Source organism: Chelonia mydas, chromosome 3 (genome assembly GCF_015237465.2).
Source record: "Chelonia mydas isolate rCheMyd1 chromosome 3, rCheMyd1.pri.v2, whole genome shotgun sequence".
Taxonomy (NCBI): Eukaryota; Metazoa; Chordata; order Testudines; family Cheloniidae; genus Chelonia; species Chelonia mydas.
The window spans coordinates 139,038,605-139,059,807 of NC_057851.1; positions in this window are offsets into that span (position 1 = coordinate 139,038,605).

The following is a 21,203-nucleotide window of genomic DNA, read 5'->3' on the forward strand; positions in this document are numbered from 1 at the left end:
TATAACATATGCAGATCGTTCTGTAGCAAGGATGGCCGAAGAAAGCAGTAGCGTTGTGCCATGAATGGTGCTGTGAAATCCCAGTCACAGTGTGTGGGTAGATGTGATCGCCAAATGCACAACTTTTCCCAACAGCATCATTTCCAACAGTCTCGCCTCACTCTCAGTTCAGAGATGGCGAATGTTTTGCTGGCTGCCAAATATAACATAACAGAGGTATTGAGAAATAGGTAGTATTAAGCCATGGGTTTAGAGGGAGATGGGTTAGCAGGACAAGCATGCATGTAATGAAGCATGTGCTTTAATAAAAAAATACCGATCCTTCAGAAATCTGGAGGCATGAATTGTGTTTGCACCTCCTGTCATCACCATGCTAGTACCCTATAACTGAGTTGTTTTTTTAAAAAAGTAAAAGGAATGGCTAAAGTAGAATTTATCAAATCACTTGCTCCACACCCCTGCATGAGCCCACTCACATTATCCATATAATGTACAGCGCACACCTACAACAGACTACATACCCATACAAGAGTATGAAATGACAGAGTGATTCACAGTCAAGTCCATACTTTTCCTGGTTGAATTTTATATATCTAAACACTTTTTTTAATGGAAAATTGGGTTTTCAGTTTTGTGAAAAGTTTTGCTTTCCTGTGGAAAATGTTGATAAGGATTTTCAATGAGAATATCTGTAACTCCCCAACCTGAAAAGTTCTTGATTTTTGACTGACCACCAAATTTTTCAATTTAGATATGCTGCCAGGGTGTCTTATGGGAGTTGTAGTTCCGTTGCCTCATGTCCCCATTCTCATTTCAGCCAAGCTCCCCGGCCAGACTTTGTCTCCCATAATGAACGGGGGTCATGCAACTCCCAAGATGCACCATCTCCCATCAGTTTCAGCAGAAACCCTCACCTATAGAGGAAAATGGGACAATAAGGTACCTGAACTACATCTCCCATTATGCACTGCAACTCTGTTTCAGAATCAAAATATTTTTGATTTTCATTTTTCACTGAAAAGTCACTCTGGAGAAAACTTCAACAGAAATGACTTTTTTCATTTTCACTACAGTTCTATGGGGGAGGGGGAATGTTTGGGGTTTTTTTTGACCAACTGTAGTCTGGATGGCGCACTAAGGGTGCGGAGGGTGCTGCACCACCCCCAGGCTCCTGGCTGCCGGCCCCATCCGCCCGGGGTCTCAGCTGCCACCCCGCGCCCAGCTCTGCTGCCACCCCGCTCCCGGGGCTTTGCTCCCCACCTCAGCTCTGGGGGAGTGGGTTGGACAGGGTTGAGGGGGCTGGCTTTCAGCATGCCCACTATTAAAAATGTTCCAGTGCCATTGGGCCCTACAGTCACTACTGTACCGTGTGGTAATCATTACATGAAATCTGAAACAGGCTCTATAGCTACCTGGCTGAATCATAATCAGCAGAACTGGAGTCGGAGGGCCTATGTTCCTTGGAGGCACTGTTATCGATAGGACACCAGGAATACAGAGAATGCAGGGAGTTAAGTTAGAAGTAACAGAGCCACATGGCCAGAGCAGTGCCCATGGGTTTGATAAAGGTCCACCTGTTCAGTGTAACCTGCATTCGGCTTCACTCATTGCTAATGAAACATGGTGGCAGCATTTGAGCTGTGAGTTCTCTGCAGTGCAGCAGCTGGCAGCGTGAGCCAGGGAACTTGGTCTGGAGCCCTGGATTTTGCAGATACAGAACTAGTCTAGTGATGGACCCAGTGGAAGGAGGAGTTAGAGCGGTACACAGACCTGTCCATGCAGCCGGAAAGTGAAACCGTTATTTTACCTCCTAGGGGAACAAAGCAGAGAGATCGACACCCCTTCTGAAGCTCAGCACTCTCTCGAGCCTCACAGCAGTCCTAGGAGCCCTGGGGACCTATTGCTCCCTGAAGCAGAACGAAATCATGAAGTGACACAGGTTTTTCACTAGAAACTGATGTTACCATTTTATGCACACTGACTGCTACGTGCAGCCTTGGGGAATTGACAGACTATCCTGGCCCTAATCAGGGAATCTGTAGCACCTCAGATCACTCCCTGTTGGAGCTGCTGCTCTGGGAAGGCGATCTAGCATTTGACAGATGCTTTGGGAATGAAGAAGAAGCCCCTAGAGAAAGGATGAAAGCCCTAGGAGGCACCACAACTCCAGATATACCTGCTTGAGACAGCAAAGGAGTGTAAGTGACAGTGTTTCATGCCCATAGTGAGGTGTGTTTAGTATGGGAGACAGCGTGAGCAGGTAAAAGAGATGTGCCTTGCACTAGGACAACATTGCGAGGAATGTGGCAAGTTGAACCATTTTAGCAATGTATGCAAGAGCACAGAAAGGTCTCAGGAAGATTGTTAGGCTTGCACAAGAGAGGGAAGGGCACATCACATATTAGTGAAAATATTATGACTCTCTCCATCAGTCTGTGAGCCTATTAGGTTCAGGCTGTTGGGACAGAAAAGCAACAATACCAAACTCCATGCATGCAACTACGTTAACAGGGAAATTCCCTGTGTGATTTCAACTGTACAGCAGGGCCTCCTGCAATGTGATTCGTAAAGGTGAATTGGACTTGAATACACCCATTAAAAAGAATGGGAGCAATCTAATGTACAATAAGGGTATTATGCAGCCTGTAGGAAAATGTGACCTCATAGTGACTAACCCCCAAAATAAGACAGTATCAACTGAAGTTTGCGATGGTGGACGGTAAGTACCACAGACCCCTTTTGGGAAATACCATAGAAGCCATGGATCTGATCAGGGTGCAGCACCTGAATTTTATAGCTGCAGTGCAAGAAGCAGGATGGGAATCCCAGAGACAATTTTAAAAGCATATGGGGATGTTTTCAGATGTGACAAGTGCCTCTAAGGAAAGCTACAATGGGAAGTAGACCCCACAGGGGACCCTGTGCGCTTAACATGAAGGAAAATTCCAGTAGCACTACATAATCCAGTATGCAAGGACCCTGAAAGGCAGGGGTATCAGAGCACCTGTAGAGGCCAGTAATGTGTGGGTAGGCAGGATGGTGATGGTAAACAAGCTATCAGGAGAATTAGACATCCCCATAGACTCAAAGTCACTGAAAGGATGCCACTGTCCACTGCCCCCAGCTGATACCATCTTGGCAGAACTCTCCAAAGGCAGAATCTTTATGGTCTGATAGGAGGAACTGGTTTTGGCACATAAGCCTGCATAAATTGTCCAGCCTGCTGATGACCTTTGCAACACTGTTAGGTCACTACATATGGCTGCACATGCCGATGGGCACAAGCCCAGCCCCAGAGGTGTTCCAGAGAACACCGGCCTAAATTCTGCCAGGACGGCCTCGGGTGAAAATAACGCAGATGATATCCTCATTGCAGGTAAGGGAAGCAAAGATACAGGAGCTGAACAAGACCCTGAGAAAAAATGACAAGCTTCTCTACAGCAATGCAGGGACAGGAACATACACCTCTGTCCAGGAAAAAATGTGACTCAGACATCGTGAGATGACATACATTGGACATCTGCTCACAGCAGAGGGACTGAAAGCAGATCCCAAGATCAAGGCAGGCAGACATGCCAGCTCCAGTGGGCGGGAAAGGGGTACAGCTCTTAGGAACGATAGATTTTTCTGTCCAAGTTCTGTGCGCACCTGGCTGCAGTAGCAGAACCCATACGTCAGCTCACAAGGCAGGATGTTGAACGGGACTGAGCAGGTTCCCAACAGCAAGCCCTCAACCCTCTGAAACAAAGGATGACTGATACCCCTGTCCTGAAATACTGCCAGCCAGGAGAGCCACTGATACTCCATTGCGATGCATTGGAAAAAGGACTGGATGTAGCTCTTTGGCAGGAGCAGCTGGTTGCTTATGCCAGCAGAGCCCTCTCAGAGACTGAACAGGGTAGGCCCAAATACAAAAAAGAGCTTCTGGCTGTGGTATTTGGAGTGAAGCGATTCAGTCAGTACACCTATGGCCACCCAGTAATAGTACAATCATAGCTGGTCATGGAGTCACAAGATTGGTGCTATGCCTCCAACTTTGGGGCAGTCTCTTGGAGGCACCCTTTCAGTGTGCTGGACTCCCAGGGGATTTCTCTCTTCCTTCAGGGTAGACCACACAGCCTCACTGCCTCCCAAGACTGAACTACGGAGGCTTCAGCACTCCTGCTTCACACCATGAGCTCCATTCAGTGAGTCTAACTGAGACGGGCTCCTGGTAGAGTCATGTAGACTGTTCAGGGATTGATGCACCCCCACCAAATATTTAGAGTGACACAGGCAGCATATTCAAAACAGTTGGATTTATCAAGGAACTGCAACACAGCATAGGAAGTCCTTAGGTTACCTAGAGAAATGAAGGGTAAAGCATTGTCCATTCTGGTCACTCTAGAGCAATCCACAAGCCAAGATGTGGGGGTCAGGGTTCCCCTCAAGTAGCATCCAGATCCCACTTCAGAGCCTTATACTGTCTCCCATTGGATGCCCTAGATGATTCTTGGAGCAAACAAAAGGAAAGTCTTCCCCCTTTTTGTTGCTCTCCTCTGGACTCTTTACCAGTTTGTACACATCCTTTCAAAACTGTGTTGCCCAGATTTGGACACAGTTCTCCATCTGGGGCCTCACCCGTGCTGAGTACAGTGGGACAGTTACTGCCTGTGACTTGCATGCAACGCTTCTGTTAATACACCCCAGAATCATATTAGCCTTTTTTGCAGCTGTAGCACACGGACAACTTATATTCAGTTTGGGGTCTACTATAACCCCCAGATCCTTTTCAGCAGCACTGCCACCGAGAAGTTATTCTCCATTTTGTAGTTGTGTATTTGCTTTTTCCTTTCTAAGTGAAGTACTTTGCATTTGTCTTTATTGAATTTCCTCTTGTTGAATTCAGACCAATTCTCCAATTTGTCAAGGTCACTTTGAATTTTAAACCTGTCCTCCAAAGTGCTAACACCTCCTCCCAGCTTGTCATCTGCAAATATTATAAGCATATTCTCTACTCCATTATCCATGTCATTAATGAAAATATTGAATATTACCAAATTCAGGACTGACCCCTGCGGGACCCCACTAGATACGCCCTCCCAATTTGATGGCAAACTGTTGATAATTACTCTTTCAGTATGGTCTTTCAATCAGTTGTTTACCCACCTTATAGTAATTTAATCTATACCACATTTCCCTAATTTCATTATGAGCATGTCATGCGGAACTGTGACATGGCGTATCAGGCCCTTTGAGGCCCCCTGCTGGAGGCCTCTTGGCCCTACCCCATACCGTCCCAGGAAATAGAAGAGGGTCTTCCAGGCTGCCTAGAGAGGCTGTGGAGAAGCGCCAATCAGAAAGAGGCTGCAGGGAGCAGCTAATCAGAGCCCAGCAGGGTCATATAAAAGGAGTGTCTGAACAGAACAGATTAGTTGCTGGTTGGGGGCCAATACTCCTGGCTAAGTGCTAGAAATGCAGTCCCTGGACAGAGCAGTTGCTGGCTGGAGCCAGAGGATCAAGTATGGCGCTCCGGACTGATGACCATGACTCAAGCAAGACTGTGGTAATGGTGAAATTGAAGGTGCTGGGCCTACGAGTAGAAGTGGCCCATGAAATGAAGCAGCAAGTAGTTAGAGGGAGGCAGCTACTACTTATTGGGTCCTTGGGTTGAGATGTGGAGTAGTTGGTGGGCCTGGGTCTCCCCCACTGGTCACAGATGGAGTGGCTTAAGCCCAGAGAAGTGGGCAGAAGACCCCAAAGAGGGTCAGCATTTAATTGAACTGTGTTAACCACCGGCAGGGGACTGAACTGAACTAGTGACTCCACTAGAGAGCTGGGGATGGCCCTGGGGTCCTACTCCATAACTGAGCAGGTACTGTTAGAAGCTAGTTCAGGAGGGGCTGAGGTTAATCAGGGTACTGTGATAGGCCCTGTTAGACCTACTGAGCTAGAGACTGAGACATTAGAGGGTACTGTTAGACTTAGAATCATAGAATATCAGGATTGGAAGGGACCTCAGGAGGTCATCTAGTCCAACCCCCTGCTCAAAGCAGGACCAATCCCCAATTTTTGTCCCAAATCCCTAAATGGCCCCCCTCAAGGATTGAACTCACAACCCTGGGTTTAGCAGGCCAATGCTCAAACCCCTGAGCTATCCCTCCCCCCCATTTTTTACCCTACAGACTGTGTGACCCAGCCAGAGGGCTGAGTCACTGAAAACCTGCTTGATAAGCTTAACTATCATCAGGGGGTCATAGCAAGCAGAGTAAATCTGAGAGAGTGCAGGTGCAGATGCACCCTGCCGGCAGGGGAGCTCACATGTGGTGAGTGGCCCTGTTACAGCAACAGTGTCTAAAGCCTTACTAAAATCAAGGTATCTCAGATCTGCTGCTTCCTTCATATCCATGAGGTCATTAATCCTATCAAAGAAGGAAATTAAATTGGTTTGGCATGACTTGTTCTTGACAAATCCATGCTGACTATTCCTTAATGCTATTCACCTCCAGGTGATTACAAATTGATTAATCACTTGCCCCAGTATCTTGGAGGTACTGAAGTTAAGTTGACTGGTCTATAATTTTGAGTCTTCCTTGTTCCCCCTTTTTAAAGATAGGTACTATGTTTTGCCTGCTCCAGTCTTCTGAGATCCTTTTCCATCCTCCAGGAGTTCCCAAGATAATTGTTAACAGCTCTGAGATTGCTTCAGCTAGTTCCTTAAGTACCCTAGGATGAATTTCATAAGGCCCCAGTGACTTAAATTCATCTAACTTACCTAAATATTCTTTAACCTGTTTCCCTATTTTGGCTTGTTTCTTCCCCCTTTAGTTAACCAGATACTCAACACCATTAATATTAACCTTTTTAGTGAAGACTGAAGCAAAATAGGCATTAAGCACCTCCACTTTCTGAATGTTGTCCGCTATTAAAACTCCTTCCCTACTAAGTAGAAGGCTTGCACTTTCCTTTGTGTTTCTTTTGCCCTGAATGTATATAAAAAGCCTGTTCTTATTGCTTTTTATGTTCCCTTGCCAGGTGTAGCTCATTTTGTGCCTTAGCCTTTCTGATTTTTGTACCTAAACACTTGTGCTGGTCTCTTGTATTCCTCCTTAGCAATTTGACCATGTTTCCACTTTTTGTGGGATTCTTCTTTGATTTTCAGGTCATTAGAGTTCTTGATGGACCCATATTGGCCTCTGACTATTCCTATCTTTTCTTTGCATCGGAATGGTTTGCAATTGTGCCTTTAATATTGTCTCCTTGAGGAACTGCCAGCTCTCCTGAACTCCCTTTTCCCTTAGATGTTCTTCCCATGGGACTTTATATACCAGTCTGAGTTTTAGTCTGCTTTTTTGATGTCCACTGTCCTTATTCTTCTACTTTCACTCCTTCCTTTTCTTATAATCATGAAATCTATCTTTTCATGATCACTGTCACCAAAATGGCCTCACCTTTAAATTCACTACTAACTACTCCCTGTTGGTCAGAATCAAGTCTAAAATGGCTGTCCCCCTGGCTACTTCCTGGAACAAAAATTTGTCCCTGGTACAGTCAAAGAACTTATTGGATATTTTGTTTTGCTATATAACATTAACTATCCAGATGTTTGTTGCAAAAATCCCCCATTACTACTACGTTCTGTGTGTTGGATTTACATTGAATGAGGCATTTCTAAAACACTTCCTCTTCCTGATTTGGTGGTCTGTAGTAGACCCCCCCCACACACACACACTGACATCACCCCTACTTTTTTTAATCCTTTAATCTTTACCCAGAGACTCTCACTGATCTGCCTCCCTTCTGGACCTCAGAACAAATGTGTATATATCCTCCCTCTTTTCCCTACCTGTCCTTTCTGAACAAGTTATACCTCTCTATACCAATATTCCACCAAGTCTCTGTGATGCCAATTATATTCTAATTTAGCTTATATATTAATACTATATTATGTCTTCTTCCTGTTTGTTCCTCATATTCCTTGCATTGTTCAGATTCCCCCACTGATTTCTGTCTTGTTGCTCCGTTGACTCTATTATAATTTTCCATGTCCCCCACAATATCTAACAATCTGTAAGGTCACCCTTTTTTAGACTTACCTGTGGGATTTTGTCAACTGCCCATATTGGTCTTAGTTTAAAGATCTCCTCACTAGGTTGGCAAGTTAGTACACAAGGCTTAATAAAGTTCCGCCTATTTAGCTTACCCTGCAGTCTGCTTCACTCTTTGCAAATGAAACAGCAGTTGGAATCAATACATATGCATTGGTGACATTTATGTCAATGATGTCAATCTCCTATTGCCTTGCATATCAAAATAGCAATTTGCTGATCCACCAAAAACAAATGTCATCTCATGTCCCTGAGCTGGCCCCTGGAGCCATCCAATTGTGTAAATAGCAGGCACTTATGGAGTTAGGTCTCTATTTGGAAATAATGGCACCTCCTCTGCTATAGAACAGCATCCACAAGCTTCACTTTGTAAGGCAACGTGATGGATTTTTTTTTCCCCACTCTCCTCCCCCAAAGGTACCACTTTGGTTCTGAAACAACACATGTTGGGCACTGAACATCAGCTACACACTACACTGAGTGTAAATTCCTTCACACTGTGAGGAAAGAATGTGAGAAAATGATGTGATGTGAGAAAAGAATTGGGGTTTCTTTCTGCAATTCCTCCATGCATGGAACTTCATTGACTTTAATGGGAGTTCTGTACAGGTGGGATTCAGTCCCTTAAGAGAGATATAGAATAGGTAATTCTATATACCTAAAGGGTATATGTAGGACAGTGCTGAGATGAAGGTGATTGTTAAAAACTACTTTAGTGAGATGAACTTCTTGCAGACTCAGCAAAGAGAGAGGGTAAAAATATTACCCTAATTTTAGGATAGGGAAACAAGAAAAGGGTCTAAAGAAAGTGAGGTCATTCAAGGAACCTCGGAGTCCGGCCCGTTGGGCTGTATAGGGGCCTCAGGCAATCTGAAATACAACTTACATGAGGCAATATGCCACAACACAGAAATGCAGTTTAACGTTGAACTGACCCAAAACAAAAGGTAAAGTTAGGTAAATTACCTTTAGGAATATTGAAGTTTCAGTTTAACTGACATGGAATGTTTTGCCATTTCCCAATCAAAGGTGTTTTTTGGCCAGTTTTGTTCGGTGAAAGATTTCGCTAGTTCAACTTTTCATCCTGCTTCAAGGGCACAAACAAAATGTTGAAATCCTTACTTTTCTCTTAGCTCTGCTCACAACATTATGCAGATTTTCAAAATAGGATCACATGTTTGCTTGCTTGGCCTTGATTACCTCTTACTGGATCCAAATACACCCATGTACACCACGGGGCTCTTTGTATGTGGCTTCCCCTGGCCTGGCTGAGGCTTGTGTGCCCCACTGGGCTTCTAGAGCTCCACTACCCTTTGGAAGGCCACAGATGCTTTGCTCTCTGCCAAGATACTTAGGTTGGCTCCTTGACTGAGTCAGTCATGGTAACTCCCAAACCCACTCATTTGTGGTACCAAAGTGAGCCGTCACTCTCAATAGACGGCTCAGAGCTTCATAACATGCTCTTCCCTTTCCTTTCTTGCATATTTTTATGAGCAGTGGAATAGATATTTTAAATATCCACATTACCGTTGGGCATCTGAGTCAGACCCCAAAGAAAATGTGGCAGTTCTCACCACTCAGAATTATTGCTTCAAATTCTGCAGACTCACGTGTATGAGTTTCACCAGGGTCATGTTTTCAAGGCTAACACCCAACCACAACAGCAGGAGACTTGCCTCTGTTTAAAATAAAGCTTAGATTCTGGAGAGTAAAAGCCAGTATGAAACAGGTGTTGGTATGTCAGTCTGCCAGTTACCAGCTGAATCCAAGCCCATAAGAGTAGATCAGAAGAATACAAATGCAACAGTCTGCATAACTTCTAACCTAACTCTATTAAAGGTCATTTAGATACATTCTCCCTAATGTTTAGTTATGGAGAATGAAGATGCCTTACATTTCTAGCAAATACTTTCTTCTCTCTGACCCTCTTGACCAGCCAGTCTGTCAGACATGTACCTCCAGAGTTAGGTGTCTTAAGTTTCTCCCTCTTGGATCCCAAACCTTTATAGTATGTGATTGCTTACATGTTAAAAGTATGCCAGGATTCATAATCCTATGAGGTGTGCTGGACCAGGTTACAGTATAGTATTTGATCAGGTAAAACATACAGGGAGAATTGTCATAGTCTGTTCTCCATAAAATAGTTCTCCATTACTCTAGCAAAATTCCACTCATTTAGCACTGAAGGTCTGTTTCCTTTGAAAAATAAATGCAAGCAGACCGTGTTAGAAACAGAATAGGAAGTTGATGTAGTGAATGAGAATACTGAAGTGGAATAAAGACTAGGACTTCATTTGTGTGTCTTCTGTCATTAGGCAAGTTCACTTCCTAATTTGATTTATCCCCTTACTCACACTTAGTAATGGCTTACTTTACAAGAACTCTCATTGTCACCAAGGGGACTACACCAGGTGGCAGGGGCTATTTCATGGAAATAAAGGGATCACAATCTGGCTATAAATTTGTTCTTATAACAATTCCTTTAAAGGCCATTTTCTTTGGAGAAGAAGAGCTATTTTGGACCAGAGCCTTAGCTGGTGCAAATCAGTGTTGCTCCATTGATTTACACCAGTTGAGGACCTCTGGGTTATCTCCTTTATGATGCAAAATCTTTGATTGCTACAGCTTTTTTTTCCTTTCAAGGCTCAAGTTTAATAGTCTGTATTGCCCAACACAGGTGTTTATCTTTCCTGAGGAGTTGGGGGTAGGATTTTGATCTACACTGTAGATTCTTTGGGTGAGTTGTTGGCTTTAACATTTCCCAGTGCTGCTAAGTCACTCCAACGACTGGCTTGATACAGGAGCAGGGAAACTTGACAAGCAGACATCTGAGGTATATTGTGAAATCGCATGTCCCCGCAAAAGACCTCTCTAGGAAAGGGGATGCCCATTTGGGCCTCCACAAAAACACTGCATTTCTATGGGGACCTTACAAAGCTCCCTGGTAAGACAGTGAACAGACCTTGTATCCCACAGGTCCAATGGGCAGCTGAAAGGCTTATGTGTAAAAAGGTGGGAGTGGGGTTTGGAAGAAAGTCCCAGTTCCTAATGGTGAGTGCTGGGTTGGCTTCTTGAATTGTCAGTCTCTTTGAAAAGACTGACTGCTTGAGGTGTTAGGAGCAGTTTCTGCTTTTCCTTTTAGATAGCTTGAAGGGACTGGAGGAGCATGTTGGCAGCCTAATTAGTCACGAGGGAAGGGCCTTGGAAAATAGAAGGGAAGACTGGAAAGTCCAGGCATCACCACCATGTAGCTGGATTAAGAATAATTGAATACATGTTGAAGGAAGGAATGAACAACAGAAGTAACTAAATAGCTTAATTTAACTAGGAACTTTAATAGAAATAGTAGTATCTAGCGATAGTCTTTTAACATATCTTTAATCTTAAGTATGAGAGAGGCAGGTGCTAGCCCAACAGAGGAAAAGAAAAGAGGTCAAAAGAACCATATGAGTAGTGAAGACAAGACTACTTGGCTCAGCTTCCAGATCTCTCAGTTTATTAAAATTCCAAGTGAGGTGAGGACTTCAAAATCTTCTGGGTCATGATCATCAGGAGCACAGAAAATAGCTGCTAATTCTTCTGGATATCACAGTTGCAGGGAGTGCAGCTGGTGGTTCTTTCAGGGTATCTGACCAACGTGTCCTGAAGAACTGAGAAAAAGCCTTCTCTTATCTGGGCAGAGCATTTTTTGGGTAGGATTTTACTAAGGAACAGTGTATGTTCAGAGGGTGCCTGAAACTTCAGGATGAAAACTGTGCTGAAAATTGTTGGAAATGGCGTTCCAACACTGATCTCCACTCCACATATTCCTACCCTCTTATATGATTTTGCTTCAGTCAGCATTAGTTTCCTTCTACTATGAAAAGTGACTCTGTAGAAATGGCAACATGGAGCTCTCCATATTTATTATTTCACTGACTTGCAAACTAAGCAATTAGTTTTAAAGTAAATTTTTTTCTAAGGGGAAAAGCAGCCTGCAATCAGAAAGTTAAGCCTGCTAAGTTAGGTTCCTTCTGGCTTATGCTCCCCAACAGTGAAGATGCTGAAATTAGAATTTAGCTAACAATTCTGTGATTATGTGCTAGCCAGTAAAGAATCCAGCTCTCTCCTTTTAACGGTGTTGGCTCTACAAGGCTAACAGAAGTAAAAAGTGTGTGTGTGTGGGGGAAAACCATATGTTTTTCTATCACATGTCCTGTTCTTGCTTTCATTGGAATATATCACTGGTAAGACTTCAGTGGGGCCAGGCTCAGGCCCTTAATCAGCAGATTCTGAATAATCTCAGCTGCTGAAAATCACACACACCAACACAATGTCCATGACAAAATTCCCCCTCATAATCTTTTGCAGTATCCCTCCTCCTTCCCCAATGTCCTTTTTATAATTAGGTAAGATGCATAAATTAGTGATTTCCCTTTTATAACTTGGAAAGTGTGATACATTTGTTTATAATAGCCAAACAGAACATTGACAAAGAATATTTACCAACTATCTCCAGCTGTTCACTCTATATTTTGCATGGGTTCCTACAATTATCAGCCCCTCCTGCCTACAGCCTTCTGGGAGGAAGGGTTAATTTCCACACTCTCTCAAGCAATATTTCAATTTCTGACCATCCTTGTGTTCTGAGGAATAACCTTCTCTCTCGCTACACAATCTGAAATACAGTCAAAGCATTTGCCCCTACTACACAGCAGCAACACTCTAGCCAGCTCAATGGTCTCCACCTCTAGCTTGCTTTTATACAAGAGCCAGACACTGGCAGTTTCCACAGTATTAATGACAGATTTTGCAACTCTTTATTTTGTCTCAGAAGAAAAGTATCTAGTCCAGTCTTGCAGAGCATGGCTAAAATTCTGCTCTGTTCTCTTGTCTTTCCATAAAAATTCACTCTGCCTTGTCTAATTATAGTCACATCATTTCGTATGTTATCCACAGGATTGGAAGGGACCTCGAGAGATCTAGTCCAGTCCCCTGCACTCATGGCAGGACTAAGTATTATCTAGACGAGTAAAGAGACCCTGTTTCTCTCTGTTTTTACAAAAAATGACAGGGCAAAATCCTTACTATTATCTGTATATTTGTCTAGTATCTTACCAAGACTCCAGGCAATTAAGACTCAGCTATGTTATAGTTATAGGCTGACTTCTTGATGCCAGCAGCGTAGGAAAAGTGCTTACTATCCTACAGCTTTGAGCCCTTAATAGGTCAATCGTGAAATCTGCTGAACATCTGGAGAGTATTTGTATTTCCCACTGACATCAGTGGGAGATGCATATGTTCACCCCACATACTGCCTGTTGTGGGATTTGGCCTATTACTCCCTCCCTGTCATACCCTACCAAGGGATTCACTGCTCTGAAAAATGCCAATTTGTTTTTTCTTGAGGAAACTTTCAAATATTTATTTGAAACTTCCCACAAACTTTTTGTTTCTACAAAAAGTGAAACTTCCAACCAAAAATTTGAATGGAGACCCAACATTTAAAGGTTTTGATTTTAGATTTTGCATCAAACTGGAGCATTTTGAATGAAACGAACACTTATGAAATATAGAAAAGGCATTTTTCATTTTAAAAATTGTCTTTTCAACCAGTTTCCCTCTAACTTTCTACTGCATGCTCATCTTTATATGCATGTTTCTTGCTTCCTGTTCAAACACTTAAAAAAAAAAACAACTTTGCCTAAAGTCATTCTTCTTGTGTTTCTTGATTTTGAGAGGTCAGCGTGACATGTTAAAGGGGCCTCATTATCAGAAAGTGGGTCCTTAGCAATTCTGAAAATCTGGCTCCTCTGAAGTATCAAGTTGGATACCAAAAAGTGGAATCGCCTAAAATCTTTGTCTTTAGTGCTACTGAATGACCACGTTACATAAGACTTCTCGCACTGCTCTGAATTAAACCAATGTTGAAATGACAAGTGGTAGAGGCAAACTTTAGATCAAATACTAGAATATATATATTAGTGGTTTATTGCTAAATTTCACAAGCACATACCAATATCATTTTGTACTTTGTTTTGTTTTTAAGGTCAGCTGCTGGGTAACCTTGGGGCAAACTACTTCTCCTCTGTGCTTCCATTTCCCCATCTGTAAAATGGGGATAATGACACCAGCCTCTTTCCTAAAGTATTTTCGGCCCTACTAATGAAAGGTAGGTGTGTGTGTGTTCTATGCTATCCTAGGCAACAGAGCCTCTGCAGATAGTATAGTAATAACTAGCGCGCGCGTGTGTGTTTGTGTATTACTATAATATCTGCAGAGGCTCTGTTGCCTAGGATAGCATAGAACACCCTTTGAACTTAAGACAGCAAAAGGGAAGATCTGCTTTCAAAGTTGCTTTAACTTCATGAGGCAGTAGCATAGTCTTCAGGGCAGAAATTCAAATGTAGAGTCCTCATGAACTGCTATTTTGCAAGTCAAGAAGAACAAGCCAGATAAGCTGCCTTCTCCACCAGATTTTATTATTCCTCCATTAATACTGGCCTCCATATTTGCTTGCAGATCTTCAAAACTCAGGTCTTTGTTTTCTTTTTGCATCATTTAACACTTGCATAAAGAGACTAAACCTGATCATGCAATATGCTGGGTGACCCCCACTCTTTAAATCAGGGAGAGGGGAGGAAAAAATCTGGGCACTCAGCACCTTGCAAGATTGGGCTCTACTAGGTGTGTATCAATACTGACAGGCAAAACATTTTAGCAGAGTTCTCACTGCTCAGTAGTTGTCCTGTATATCTCAGATCACTGTGTTGCCAAGGAGGAATAAAGCAATATCATGCATTAACCAAAAGATCATGCCAATTATCTTACCGCAAATATGCCTTTCATCATATGGCCATAGGTGGCTAGTTACCTGTACATCTAAAACCTGATCCAAAGCCCACGCAAACTTTTCTACTGATTTTCCATAACTGACTATAGGCTAGATTTTAAAGGGGCTTAAACCCAGTCTTTTAATTTCTTCCTGCAATTTTGCACAGATTTGCAATTTTTTTTTTTGCCCATGCATATAAGGTAGCTAGACTCCTGCCCAGCCTATGCATGGAAAACCGGCTTAATATAAAATTGCAGGCATGTATTTAAGGGTGATTTTTTAAAAAAAAAATGTTCATGTGGCGTCTTTCTGCTCATTCAATCAGCACTCGAAGGGCCCGTGTGTGTGTGTGGAAGGGCTTTAAAGATCCTAGAGAGAGAGCAACTGCTTTCCCGCCCCCCCCATCCTCTGTTTGTATTATGGTAACGTCTAGAGGGTTGCAAGATCAGGGTCCCATTGTAGTCAACCTATCAGAACAGACAGTCCATGCCTCACAGAGCTTAGTCTTTATAGACAATATAGTTAATAGACAGGGGGAAAGGATGCAACATACAAAGTGATCAGTGATAATTGGCAAATGGTGGTGTTGCCATAGCTTTGATTGTTTTAATGTCCAGTGTCCTTTTAAAAGGTACTAATTGACTTTTTTGAATGGCTTTGATTGCCTGAGTGAACATGATGCTTTTGGCCCTATGGGGGTAGAGTGTGGCTATATTTAGGGTGACCACATTTCCCTGTGCTGAATACAGGACACCTGGTAAAATTACTTGGATTCAAGCAAGTGCAACAGCAATCAAGCAAAACCATGCAAGGAGTTTGGCTACTAGATCAGGAAGAAGTTGGGATTTTAAGGGTCTGACTTTTGTTGTTGTTTTTAGAGTCCAAAACAAAGGAAACCTATTAATTTATATTTCATGTACTTTACCATCTGGATGAAGATGGATTGTAGGAAAAGGTGAGACAACCACAGCAGCCTAGAAACAGAGGGGAGACTCAGATCTTTGGGTATCTACTGGAGAACAGGTGGTGTGTTTTTGTTGCAAGGGCAAGGTCACAGCAAGACGCTGACATCTTAAGAACACTCAGTCACCTACTTGTTCACAAACCAGGGATTACAAGCACTCTGGACATTAGAGATACCTTTGCCTATCATTTTGCAAGCATAAAATCACTGTAGAAACAAACATAAAAACCTAACAACCCAGGCTCCCTATGTATTCAAACACTGGAGTAGAAAAAGATGGCTGAATTACAGGACCCTCTGGAATCAATAGATAACAAACGTGCTGACTTTACATCAGCACTGCATAGCACTAGCCCGCTCTTTTTCTCTCTCTCATTAGAGATAATGTTCCTTTACATCATAGCACTGAGCACTTTGTCTGCCAACCCTCTAAAAAGCAGAAGATCTAGGGACAAACCAGTAGAAGCACATGCCTTCCCTTTTAAAAATTATAGTGAAACAAAACCCCAATCCAGGGAGGTAATTACAAGCACATCTAGGATGTTTGTGATTGGTGCCTAAGGGCTTGTTTACATTTGAAAGCTAGTTTGAATTCATGTGTAAATTCAAAGAGCGTTAGCTATTCTCAATAACTGCATGTATGGACACACTTATCCAGAATAAGAGTCTATCCATGGAGATTTTAAGTAGCTGTTCCTGAATAACTCCATGTGTAGATAAGCCCTTGTATACAAAGCAATGAAATACATAATTGTCCTTGCCATATTTCTATAAGAACCTATGGACTGTCATATCAGACTGGACTGACTAGTGTTCTATCTAGTCCAGTATCCTGTTTCTGACAGTTGTCAGTAGCTGGTGTTTCAGCAGAAGATGCATAAAAAACCAAATAGTAGACAATGAAGGGCAGAGAATTCCGTAGATGAAGCTTATGACCTGAAACATAAGTTTATGGCTCTTCTAATTTCCCCCATCTTATTTAATGAAACTGTAGATATTGGTATTAGCCATTTATATGGCTAATCTATTTTGTACAGTGTTGGTCCCAGGATATTAGAGACCAGGTGAATGAGGTAATATCTTTTATTGAACCAACTTCTATTCGAGAGAGAGACAAGCTTTCAAGCTGCACAGAGCTCTTCAGGTAACAGTGGTGTCCCAGGTCTTGAATCTGGGCCTGCCCCTCCCCCACCCCCGGCAGCCACTGCATCCTTACCCCCACCCAATGTCTGCTAAAACCTGGTGGGCTGAGAGGCCAGTAGGACTATAATCTCAGTTAAGGCCCCATCCTGGGAAGCCCTGACTGGAGGCTCACCCATCTCCAATTGGGCCAGCATCACTATTTAAGCCAGAAGGCGGCATAGGAAGTTTGTCTGCAGTGCATGCATAGCAGCCTGCTTGCGCCTGCACCCAACCTGATTCTTGCTCTGCTCCTGGCACTAGCCGCATGCCTGCCTTTGCTCCTGTTCACAACATGCTCCTGCTCCTTATTTGGTCATTGCCTCTCCTCCAGTTCTTGCCCTTACACCTTGCCTCCAATCATCATTATCAGTCCTGACTCTGACCCTGTCCTCTGGCTTGACCCTTGGCTTTGGTATTTGATATCTAAACTCAACTCTGGCCCTTAGCTTCAATTCTTGTTTCTGACTCAGGCTTGACCCCTGACTTTGGTAACTGGAAGCAGACTCTGGTGCGGATGCTTGGCTTCCTTCCCCAATTTGGATGACTGCTCTGCTCATTAGACCTGACTTCTGCTCTCACAACTACGCCAGACCACCTACTTCCGGGTCCCTAACAGTAACTTCTTCTCTTGTTCTCAGTGATATCTTGTTGCAATGAGTTCCACAGTTTTAACTGTCACTTTTTTTTTAAAGTGTTTCCTTGTAGCTGTCTTACATTTGCTGTTTGCTTAATGAGTGCTTTTGAGAGTTTTAAATGTTGTTGTTGTTGTAAAGGTTATTTTTCATATCCATCCATGTATAAAGATGAGGGATATTGATACTAATGAGTCCAACTGTGAGATCAAGTTAACAGGATCCCTTTTAATATTGTCATGGGCATTTTATCTACATAAGGCTTCTGTTTTATCTAACCTCATAAAGAAACTATTGTTAAAATGTGTTCACTTAAGAAAATGTGTCCCTTTTTAATAAATTCTGTGTATCTTTATCTCCATAACTTCCCAGTAGTGGCTACTTTTAGGCCACACAAGCATGATCACTCTCTGGTTTTCCTTTTTGTTAAGGTCATCTGCATTTTACTTTTTTTTTTTTTTTTGGCTCCTTACTCAAATCTTAATCTCTCTCTCATTCCTGGGAAGTACAGGGCATTTCCAAAAGGCTTTCATTAGTACAGGGGAGGTTTCAACTTTCTTGCATTCAAGTCCCACAGGCTACATGGAAGTTTGACACCTCTCACTACATCAGGAAAGTCTCTCAGCCACTTTTGTGCTGGAGCATCCGATCTTCAAGAACAGTATTTCAAATTTAAAACTGAGTCAATACAGCAAAGAGCTTTTCCTAGTCAATCTCAGCAGGGTACAGCTAAGATAGCAGCAGAATTCAAGTGCAGCAAGGCTAATAGAGGGAACAGTTGCTGAAATACAATTAAGTTCAGGGTCAGGAATTAAACATGACAGATCAAAAATTTGACTGGGCACAGCAGGGAGAACAAAAATTGCACTGGAGTTTGCTTGGCAATGGTGGCATCTGCAGAACCATCTTTAAAGAAATGCAATCACACAGTGAACCTTTATGCACTGAGGAGTGGATTATTAACGGTCTAATGCAGCCCATGAAGTGGATATTGCAGCCCCTGTGGATGGCTGCCTTCACCACAGTGTCCCATAGCTGATTTATTGAGCTGTCGCACCTGTGTGTGTCTGAGGGCGGGGAAATGGACAAGAGAACAGCTGTGGTTGGTGGACAGTCCACGATCAGGAGAAGCTGGCTGGGTGGCATGCACTAGAAGCTGTACCTGGTGCTGTGTAGAATAGAGGAGCAGCATGGCAGGTCAGGTCAGGTTGCGACTGCCTTTGTACGGCTATATGGGGGAGGGTTAGGGAAATCCCCTCCCGCTTTGCATTGCTGTGTGTGCCTGCTCCCTCAGTATGCCCATGCAGCTGCATGGCATCTCAGATGGGAAAGCGAGCCCTGGGGAGGCATAGGCACTAAGGTTGTCATGATGGTTGCTGCAGACTGGATGATTCTGCTCAACGTCACCATTTGCCCTAGCTGGGGAGCAGGTGAGTAAAGCAGCAGCCCTGGGTGGGGAAGAGAGGCAGAACTGCTGAGCCAGAGAAGGAAAAGAAGATAGGGAAAGAGGCACTGCAACTCTCTGATAACTGACTTGTTGCATACCTGGAACTACAAACTAAAGGGCTAGGAGCCAGACATTCACCAATCAAAAGCTATAGGTGTGTATATGGTCTAGGCTCTCCCCCACAACCCTCCCCCTGGCCCTCCTGCAATAATTTTTTTTTTCTGGTGCAACAAAAGGAGAGTCCCACTGGTGTGATGGAGGATTTTTCATTTTGCCATATGGCACCGCTTGTGGGGTGTGCCAGCAGGATACCAACTTCCAGGGGCCCCACATCACTTTTCCTGCCCCTCCCCCCCCCTCAGCTGCTCCCTGAGGGGATCTGACAATGTTTTCTGTCATGGCCAGAAAAACTTCTGTTGCCATAGACAGCAAACCTTTGTTCTTCTGTCTCCTCAGCCTTTCACCCTGCTGATCCCCCATTTCTCTACCCCTCTGTATTTTTTCATAATCCTAGGTTGCCAGCTCTTTGGGGGCAGGGATTAGCACAATGGATCCCGATCCTTGATTGGTCCTTATAAGTACTACTTGTGGCACTAAGAGCTTCCCTATGCCAGAAGGCAAGGGGTTCTCTGGTATCTAGCTGTGAGTTTCAGTGGCCTGACCAGCTCAGTGTACCCAATTCACTACTGTTATCTGTATCTAAAAGGTGTCATTGGGAAAATTAATCACTGATCATTAATATTCTGGCATGATGTCTGTGCAGTCAACTCACAAAGGATTATGCAAATGTGATGGAATTATAACTAAAAGGTCTTCAAACCAGCCATGTCAGGAGTTGCTTAACAGGCTTTCTCCAGACAAAGGAAAGAGGCCAACAGCTCAAATGAGGTGTGGACAATTCAGTGGGCTATTCATTTCTATCAGCTTTGCATTGTACAACTCTCCAGTGGGGGAAGAAGACAGCATGGAATTTACACTCAGCAGGGAAAAGGAATATACATTTCAGAAGAAAGCATCTCAAAGCTTTATTGGGACAGGGGGTGCAAACCTCTAAATTCTCCTTCACTCGAGGAGATGAGAAAAACCAGTGCCTTGGACTCTGTGCAGATCCTGGCTAAGAGCTAGTGAGCTATTGCTGGAAAAGGATGAGTGGTGAGGTATCGATGTTGAACAAAGACCGTAGCTTACATGGTGTTTTTACTCTTGTGTTTAACCCTTTCTATCTTTAACCCTTAAACTATGACTTTTTGTTTAAGTGAGTCTGAGTATAATAAACTTGTTTGACTTTTACTATAAACCAATTACGTGTCGTGATTGAAATAAGAGTATATCACACCCCAGTTAAATTCATGAGCTGCAGCGTATTGACACTTTAATGGAGCAACAAACTTAACTACTGTGAATGTTCTAGGAGAGGGCTGGATACACCCAGATAGTGACCTAACCCCTCAGTGGAGTGGGTTGAACCCTAAAGCATGACACAACTTTAATACAAATAATGATTACGTCTGTATAAGTTTTGAGAAATAGTCTCTCCTGCCTAGGCCCCAGCCATCTTCCCTACCTTGAATACTATTCCCATTACAGAGTAGAGTAGTACTTCAGTCTCTCTTCTGGGTTCAACTGGCCACTCTATTCTACTATTGCACACCTAAAGGCATGCCCTAGGCACCTCTGTTCTTCCACAGGCCAGGAGTTTCTGGATCTGTAGAGTCATCAGCTCTGTAGCAGGACCTGAGACCCGCTAACATCTTGTGGTGGTAAGTAAATCACCAATAAGAGGCCTGTGGGGTCCAGGAGGAGTGGTTAGAGGTTGAGGAGCTTATTTGGAGCCAGAGAAGTGAAAGGTTCAGTGGAAGGGTAAGCTGATTTGGGTTGAGGGGGAAAAAAAAAGTCTGCAAAATTCCTTTTCATACTGAAAATGATCAAATGGACAAACACGAGAGTGGAATTTCCCCACTGCAAAAATGTGCTGTTATTGCAGAGAACACTTCACTATGAGGCAAGACAGGAGAAGTTATCCTGCCCTTAAAATGGACTTCAACTTTTCACACACCCCCCCAAAAAAATTAAAAAT